Source organism: Marmota flaviventris, chromosome 5 (assembly GCF_047511675.1).
Source record: "Marmota flaviventris isolate mMarFla1 chromosome 5, mMarFla1.hap1, whole genome shotgun sequence".
NCBI classification, from domain to species: Eukaryota; Metazoa; Chordata; class Mammalia; order Rodentia; family Sciuridae; genus Marmota; species Marmota flaviventris.
In genome coordinates, this window is record NC_092502.1 from 102882642 (window position 1) to 102891980 (window position 9339).

The window sequence follows — 9339 nt, forward strand, 5'->3', positions numbered from 1 at the left end:
GATATCTAGGTGTATAAATTACTCCCTGAGAATAAATAGAGCTACAGAAAACCTGCATGCATCATACCAGCTTTCAAAGGACTTGAAAACTATTATCTGAGTTTTTTTAAACTGTCGAGCATTGTTTGGTAACCTGGGAAATGCTTTAACTCTTTAAACCTTTTTTTTTTTTTTTTTTTTTTTTTTTGCAGTACTGGAAACTGAACTGATATGTACAAGACAATCATTCTGCCACTGAGCTACATTCACAGCCCTTTTTGTTTATTTTGTTATCTTGAGACAGGGTCTCATTAAGTTGTCCAGGCCTGCATCTAACTTGTGATCTTCCTACCTCAGCCTTTTTAGTAGGTGGGATTACAGGCATGTGCCATCATGCTTTGCACTTTAATTCTTTTAATAAAAACTATGACAGTTTACATAGTGACTTTCAAATTGCATGGCATTTCCCTGCATGTGTTCATTTTATCCTCATAATAACTGTGGTAATGTGGATATGAAAGAAATAAGTATCTTTAATTGTACATATGAGAAAACAGCAGTTCTGATGAGTCTGGTCACCCATCCCAAGTTTGGGAGCAGAGAATGTGGAGTTCAGGGGCCTAATTCCAATCCACCACTATTCCAGTTAGATTGCCCCAGAAGTAGATACTGAAGAGAAGTTAGAAACACACAAGCTTATTGGAGGTGAAGGGAACATGTGTGAAAAAAAAAAAAAAAGGAGCAGAAGTCAGATTGAGTAGGCTGATCACATAGATTGTCCACATAAAAGATTTTCTTTCACAGAATTTCCCCATTGAGTGGCAAAAGGCCTTGCTCAGTCATTGGCTGGGAACCACCCTGAGAAAAGCACAGGATGAAAACCTGAAGCTAACTCAGAAGGCATCAACAGCTGGGGATTGTCAATTTATCACACCTCTTACAGCTGAGGAGTGAGCCCTTTACTTGAAGGAAAACTTGATTAACACATCTTCACATCCATCACAGTTTACCATATAGACCAGTTGGATCCACTTCATAAAAATATTTGGGGAGTGGCTCCTCCAGGGTTGTGGTAGGCCTCTCCTCCTAAGGGGTAACTTAAAAGAGGAAGGTTAGCAGGATGAAGTACAGCCTCCATGCCTACATAGTTGATTTTATGAGTACATAGTTGGTACTCATTACCTCCCTCCTTCACTCTGTATTTCAAAGTCCTGTGGCCCTCTGTTAGCATTAATAGCTCACCTGCTGCTGTATCCCAAATCCTCATTCCTGTGAGGTCTGAACTCTGGTTATTTTACTAATGTTTAGCCTCTACCACGATATCACCATTATTTGTTACAGTTAGTTAAGAATGTGCCTCTTCTGTTCCATACACATTCCTCTCTGCTCCCATCACATAATAGCCATCCTATCTTTTACTACTGATTAGGGTCCTTGACCCTGACAAAATAGTGTCTCTTCCTCTTGCCCTGACTAGAGAGCCCAAAGTGTGCAAGTGGAAGTGGTAACCTATAGCTCAATGGGAGCTTTGCTATGTCTCCAGGCAAAAATTCACCCATGATGGGGATTAGGATCTCTAATCCTATAGAATCCAAAACTGTGGGAATCCCTTGGAAGGTGGGTATCTCTAAAAGTGTGGCAAATAAAGTGACTCCTGGTTCTTCCTCTTAGTTCCCAGACTTAGGAATGTATTCTTCCTACTGGGGATATGGTGCCTTATAAAGATCAGTTATTTACTATCTATACCATGTCATGTTACCCTGACCTTGCAGTGTACTGCTTTCTCAGTGTTTCAGCTGCACTTCCAGCAAACATGCCAACACTCTAGGCAGTAGCCTCTAGTGGCTAAATTATATAGCACTATATGGCATAACCAGTGGGTCTGTAAAAAAAATATAGTTGGATACTATATTTTTTCAAGTCCATAGATCAAGCTTTCTGTAAATGGCTTGATAATGGTGCTAAGACCTGTGGGCAGGAAAGGCAAAGACAGACCCAAATGAAATAACTATTTCTCTGGGGAGGGGGGAACCCTTTCCCAGGAGAAAAGGGTCCCATGTAGTAGTCTCTTTGATACCAAATGACTGGTTGGTCTTCTCAAGGAACAATGCCAAATTAGAGGTTCTGCATTATTGTCTGATGCTGGTAGGTTAAACTTTCAAAAAAAGTGATCACTAGATCAGCCTTGGTAAGTGGGAATCCGTGTTTTTCAACCCATGCACAGCTTCCATCTCTGCCATTGTGGCCATGACATCCATTTGCCTCTCGTGCCAGTGAATTAGTCCAATTATTTTGTCTATGTGGCTGTTTGGTGTCCATGCTGTTCAGGTACTTTCTGGTTGGCATTAATAGGTGATTTAAAAAAAAAATCTTCACACATTCTGCCCACTCTTATATGTCCAGGTACATACTTCTTCCCTAGACCTTCTTGTCTCAATATCTAGTTTTCTTCTTACAGGCTCCTGATCATTTACCATTGTCCATGAGTCCATATGCAATCTCCCTCTAGGACACTTCTCCTATCACACAAAGTATGACCACCTACTGAAGCTCTGCCCATTGAGAGGACTTCTTTCAAACAATGTATTATCACTGTCTTTCACAGTCACCCCTGAATAAGACTATTTTGCAGACATCTTTTTTTTTTTTTTTGCCTACGTAAAGAACCAATCTATCTATTAAACAAGTTAGGGGTTTAGGGGTTTTCCTCTTTTATTTTTTAACTGATTGAATGAGAGTCCCATATGGCCATGGATTTGATCTGAAGAGGGATGCTGCTACATAGTGAATGCTATGATGGCGCTTAGTAGATGTCATGGGGTTCTAGATTCATTGCTCACATCACTTGTTTGTGTCATCTCTTCCCATTCATGTTCAGTCCCAGATATATAATTTCCATTTTGTAGCTGGGCTCAGTAACACACACCTATAATCCCGGAAACTCCAGAGGCTGAGGCAGAAGAATTTTAAGTTCAAGGTCAGCTAGCAAGGCCCTAAGCAATTTAGCGAGATCCTGTCACAAAATTTAAAAGAGCATTTTCCATTTTGTGATGGATGGATTGCTACTGAGCCTACCTGACTTTGTGACTTTTCCCCAATACATGTAGGCAATTCCAGATTCATTGTCACCTTGCATCCTAAGGTCAAGTGTTCCAATTCTATCAGGGCCATTAACATACTGTTTTATCAAAGAGTTATAACTCAGGGTCTGGGGTATAGTGCAATGGTCAAGCTCTTGCCTAGCATGTGCAGGGTTCTGAATTTAATTATTGTTATTGCCAAAAAAGGAGGTTTAATCCTCTCCTGCAGATGGTGTGACCAAGCTCCAAAACACAGCAGCCGTTGATGATTTTTCTACTGGGGCTTTCCTTAAACTTTACAGCATAGCTTTTTCTACTATTGACATCTTGAATAATAAAGAGTGAACTGGAATCATTTGTCCCAAGCTGCAGGGCTGCATGCCCTGTAGCCAGGACCTGCCGCAGAGCCATTCTATTCTGAGCTTCATTTAAACCAGGCAGCTTTCCATATCATCTGAGATATAGGCTGAAGCAGTTTTCCTAGGTATGTAATGTGTTGCCTTCAAAGCCTGAAGAGGCCTTAATAGGCCTTGTGCTTCCTTCATTATAGCAGTTCATATATAATAGAGTGATGTCTGACTTTTAAGAGAATGTCCTGGAGTGCACCTGATCACAGAATGTGGAGAAATTTTACTGCATTGGCAAGTATCTGACTTTTTTAGGGTTTATTTCCCTGTCTCTAGTACACATGTGACTTACAGTCAAGGGACTCCAGCATCTTAGCACCCTTTACTTATCCTGTCAGATCAGCATGATGTCATCAATGTAATGAATCAATGTGAAGTTCTGCGATATGTCCAGATGGTCCAGATGTCTTCAGGCTCTATTATGACAGATGGTTGGAAAAGTTAACATGGCCCTGGAGCAAACTGTTTCTGATCTTCTTTCCTGGCTGAGATAGAAAAGAACACATTTGTCAAATCAATAGCTTCATCCTACATACCAGAGATTTTATTATATGTTCTAGCAACATCTGGCTTAGCAGCTGTGATCAGAGCTATTTTGTGGTTGAGCTAGCAATAGTCTCTTGGATCCATCTGGCTTCTGCAAAGGACCAGACCAGCAAATCAAACAGGGGTATGATAAGGACCACCATGCCTGAATCTTTAAGAGTGGCACAAATTTCTACCATCTCTGGAAGTGTTATACTGCTTTTGATATGTTCTTTTCGTGGGTGGAAAAGAAGCAGTTTTGGAGGCTTCTTCTTGGCCCTCCCCACTAAGATAGCTCTCACCATAGGTCTAGTGTGGGCTACTCAAACTGCCAAACATATCTATCCTAGTCACATCTGTGGACCAGGGAAATGACCATCAGGTGTTTCACAGAACCCTGGGACTCATCTTTTGGTCAAGAGTCCTGGGCCTTACCTGTATGCCTCTACTCTAGCACAGAGTCTATGATGAAGTTTCAGGTCATCAGGTATCAGTGTCACTTTGCACCCTGTCTCTAATAGTCCTTGAAATTTCTGAGTATTCTCATTACCCCAGTAAATAGTCATTCAAGTACACATTGATTCATCACATCGATAACATTGTGCCTATATGACGGGATAAGTAGAAGGTTCGAACATGCTGGAGTCCTTGATAAGGCACATGTGCACTAGAGAGTGGGAGATAAACCCTGTGAAAGTCAGAGAACCTCCTGGGGCAGCACTGAGGTTCTGCTGGATTCTTCCCTCTGGGATTCAACCAGCTCTTTTGAAAATGGTCACCAGGTTCAAAAACTGAAAACTAGTTTATGTCCAGAATCTGGGCAAGAGACATTTTCTGGGGGTAACTGCTTTCAACCTCCTGTTCATCACTCTTACTCTAGTTTGATTTTATATATTGATCTGTGACTATTGGCTGCCTAGCTATTTTGTCCATAGGGATTAGGGGTAGTTCTATTAAGTATATTATAACTGTGGACACTGGGACCCTCTGGTTTCTGATGTTTATGGTCTCTGTTGCTTTGGCCTTTTCATCCTGCTTGATATCTGTAAGCCAGAATTCTATGACCACTTCTGTTGCCCTTAACCCTGTCCTGCAGAGAGCCAAACTGAACTTCATGATGCTGGGGTCCCCCCACCAGCACATTTGCCTTGGTGAATGATGTGTCCTTTGAACTTTCCTGAGGAACACATTCTTTATTTTGGCTTCACCTAATATATCCATTCTAGCATTCTTATTTCCTGAGTCTTTTTCTCCCTTTTTTTCCTCTTCACATACCATGTCAAGTTAAGCATTTCAATTCAGTATCTGTGAAGGCCATTGCTTTTTCCAGGCTTCTAGGAGTAGCCCTGGTAGTAAGTTCTCATCATTTTCTGGGGTGCTATCTTGGACATTACATTTTTCTTATCCCTAGAGAGCGATCCCAAGGCAATAAGCAATGTCAATTACCGAGAGTTTTTCATTTTCAGTCAACAGGGTGACTATATAAGTTCATAACAACCCTCTGATTCTATTACTCGTATTTCCCTTATGTTTAAGAAAATATTCATGTAAGGAATTTTATCTATTGTGCAAAGAGAGGGCTATCTGGCTCTCTAAAATTTTCTAGGGCCCCATTAAGATTGTCCATTTTACGATTCTAAGTCTATTTCTTTTCAGACATTAAAAGAGCAATAAAGGCCTGTGATCATGAGCACTGAAGAGAGCCATAGATCCTTCAGCAACTGGTAAATCCTTGGCATTTTAACTGTGTGGGAGCTGTGGACGCTTGCTTCCTGGTTCTGATGGAGGTCCTGCTATAGGCCCAGCCCTACCTGGTTTAGGAGTGTAAGGTTGCTGTCTCTGAGAAGCAGAGTCAGGGATGGGAGGCAATGCCAATTATATTCTATCACTGCTCACTCTAATACTGCTATTTTAGCCCAGTACTGCTCACTCCAGTTTGGGGTCTGCAACATTCTTGTGTAGCCCCCATTTTGACCTTGGTGCTGATTGGCCAGTACTTGAAATAACTTTGGGATCAATTTCTCTGTGAGTCAGAAGTCAATCAGGTGCATGGCTCATTCCTTGGTGTCTCTCAACTTCCCATTGTCAGTGATCTTCTAGGCATTTCCCTCTCATTTCATCCAGATGTGCCATGATGCCTCTGTGCATTCGTGTGATCTCCGTCTGATTAGCAAGTTCTGCAACAGGTGGATGTAGAATTTGGAACCAAGGTCCTGACAGCAGAATAAGCTCCCTTGTGAAAGACAACTGTGACAGTCGGCCACATATTTCTAGCTTCTCTCACTAACCTTGCATTTTAAATGCTTAAATTGATGCACAGTCAATATATCCCGCTGGTACATTTGTCTCAACTCACCTCATTGAGAATTTTAGAAATGGGACTATCACCTTTTGCCTGGGCTCTTGATACTCAACCCATTACTTAGAATGTAACAAAGGTTTATTTGATGCTTTGACTCTACCCCTTGTGTCTTTGAAACTTACATGTTTTTTTTTTTCTTTTTCCCAACATTCTTCTCCTTGACCTTCTTTTCCCTAACCTTATCCTTCCTGATGGTCTGCTCCTTGATCTTCTTTCCCCTAACCTTTCCTCAGTTCTTCCCCTCCCCAATCTTCTTTTTCCTAATCTTCTCCTTCCTGATTTCTCCTCCCTAATCTGTTTTCTCTGAATCACCTCTTAAACCCATCCCCCACCCCACCCCTGCTTCCTGCAGATGGGCAGAATCACAGCCTCTAGGACAGGAGTCCCCTGTGCTTCTCCTTTGCTAGCAAAGCAATAAACCTTTTCCCTTTTTCTCAAAACTGTGTCCTTGTTATTGGATTGGCATAGGGACAAGGACTGAGCTTTCCACAACAAGAACAGTGTGCTTATTGCTAGCCAGGTGGTGGGTGATCCAGTCACCAAACTGCATCTTCTACCTGGTTTCTGATACTAAGTCAATCAGCTGGGTTCTCTGGGAAGCAGGTACCGAGAGAGAATGGGGACTACGTGGATTCATGGGGAGGAATACCTATACGTGAAAGAAGGAGGAGGCAGAGATGGACAAGGGAATCATCATCCTGTGGTGCATATTTCATGAGTCTCTGCCAGCTCATTGTGGAAGGCCTGAAGTCATGATTGTTAAGAAGAGTGGTAAGCAAGGTGGAAATGGCTAGGCCCTGGTATCTTGGCCATGCTCAGTCATTGCATGGAGTCACCCCCAAAAGAATGTGACCTCAACTACCATTGCCACAATTGATCATGGGTAGGAGGCCACCTCAAGAAGAGGGTGACCTCAACTCAACAGCTGAAGCAAATCTGGCAGTTGTTATTAACCAGGGGCTGACAGCTCACCACACTCTGTGCAACAAGATTTTTACTTCTTTCCCCCCAAATACTGGGGATTGAGCCCAGGGACAACCTACCACTGAGGCACAACCTGCATGCCCACCTGCAAGTCTCTATCACTGAGGTCTGAGTGGTGTTTGTCCGTGTCTGCCATCACTATCCCTTTTAGTGCTTTACATGATACCAATCAGCCAATTTTTCTGATTTTACAACAACTCCCCAATACACCAAGGAACAAAAGACAAAATGAGAAGAAGAAGCAGAGAAGCTCGGCAATGGCAATGCAGCCTGAGGGTACTGGCACCCATGTGAAACTCGGTCACTCAGCACACATTCTCCCTCAGCAAGAGAGGCTGCTCCAGAAGGAATGCAAGGAAAAAAAAAATCATGCTCAGTGAAGTGAAAGGAATGGAGAAATAGGGACAATGTGTCTGGGTCCTTCCCAACTCTCATTTTCCCAAAAGTCAAGTTTCACTCCATGGGGAGCTCACACATCCAAGTTGTAACATGCAGCCAGAGTTTGTGCTCTGCGGTGCAGAGTCTCAATGAAACCTAGAAATGGAGAGCCACTCAGCACAGAGGCTGACTAAGAGGGCCATGGGGCCACCAGGCTCTGCAGGGCAATAGCAATGGGGCAATCTGGGATATAGCTGGTGCCTTCAGAAAGAAAGGCATTCAGGGAGAGCTAGAAGGTGGACAAGATTTACATCTAATAAAAACCTTATTTTAGCTAGGCACAGTGGGCCAAGCCTGTAATTTCAATGACTCGAGAGGCTGAGGTAAGAGAATTGTATGTTCGAGGCCAACTTCTGCTATTTAGGGAGACTCTGCCTCAATATAAAACAGAAAAATGGCTGAAGTGTAGCTCAGTGGTAAAGCACCCCTAGGTTCAATCCCCAGTATCAACAACAACAAATGAAACAACAACAACCCCTAATTCTGAAGCACACTTCATAAAGGGCTTTAGTCTCTATAAAGCTTAAAAAAAAACAAAAAGAAAAAACTTCGTGTTATTACAAGAACAATGAATGCTCAGTGTGATGCTGGACACTGGGATCTTTTGACCTGATGATGATGGAAATGAAATCAAAATCAGGTGAGTGAAAACACAGACAGTATTTTTAGGAAGGAAGACACATTATGTTGGCTCTCTGAATGAAAAAAAGAAACACATTTTATTGGTTATTTACAGGGGTGAGAATCCTAATGGGCACGACTGAAGCGTTTTACCCTGTGCTAAAGATATGTTACCACAGCTGTTTCAGTGAACACATATGGAGTACGCTGACCTCAGTGATGCAAAACTGACCCTGGTGGAGGGTACCAAGCCTCCTGAGGTCTGCTGTCAGGCCATGAGCCAAGGTTCAGAAGTGCATTTGTCTTTCATCCCTACAGTGTTCCTTGTCTCAAATAAAGGCATATTTTTTTTCTTTGTTTTTAGGGGAGTACCGGGGATTGAACTCAGAGGCACTCAACCACTGAGCCACATCCCAAGCCCAATTTTGTATTTTATTTAGCGGCAGGGTCTCACTGAGTGGCTTAGCACCTCGCTTTTGCTGAGGCTGGCTTTGAACAAAGATCCTCCTGTCTCAGCCTCTGGAGCTGCTGGAATGACAGGCGTGCGCCACTGCACCTGGCCTGGAATGCAGGCATATTTATAACTTTAGATAAACCAAAATAAGACATTTTAAATGTTACCAAGACATAACTATTTTTAAAACATTAGTGCAGCCAGGTGCAGTGATGCATACCTGTAATCCCAGCAACCCAGGAGGATAAAGCAGGAAGATCCTGTTTGAGGCCAGTTTAAGCAATTTAAGGAGACTGCCTCACAATTTGAAAATAGCTGGGTGCGGTGGCACACACCTATAATCCTAATGGCTCAGGAGGATGAGGCAGGAGGATCGTGAGTTCAAGGCCAGCCTCAGCAACATAGTGAGGCCCTCAGCAACTCAGTGAGACCAGGTCTCAAAATAAAAAGGGCTGGGGAGGTGGCTCGGTGGTGAAGTGTCCCTGGGTT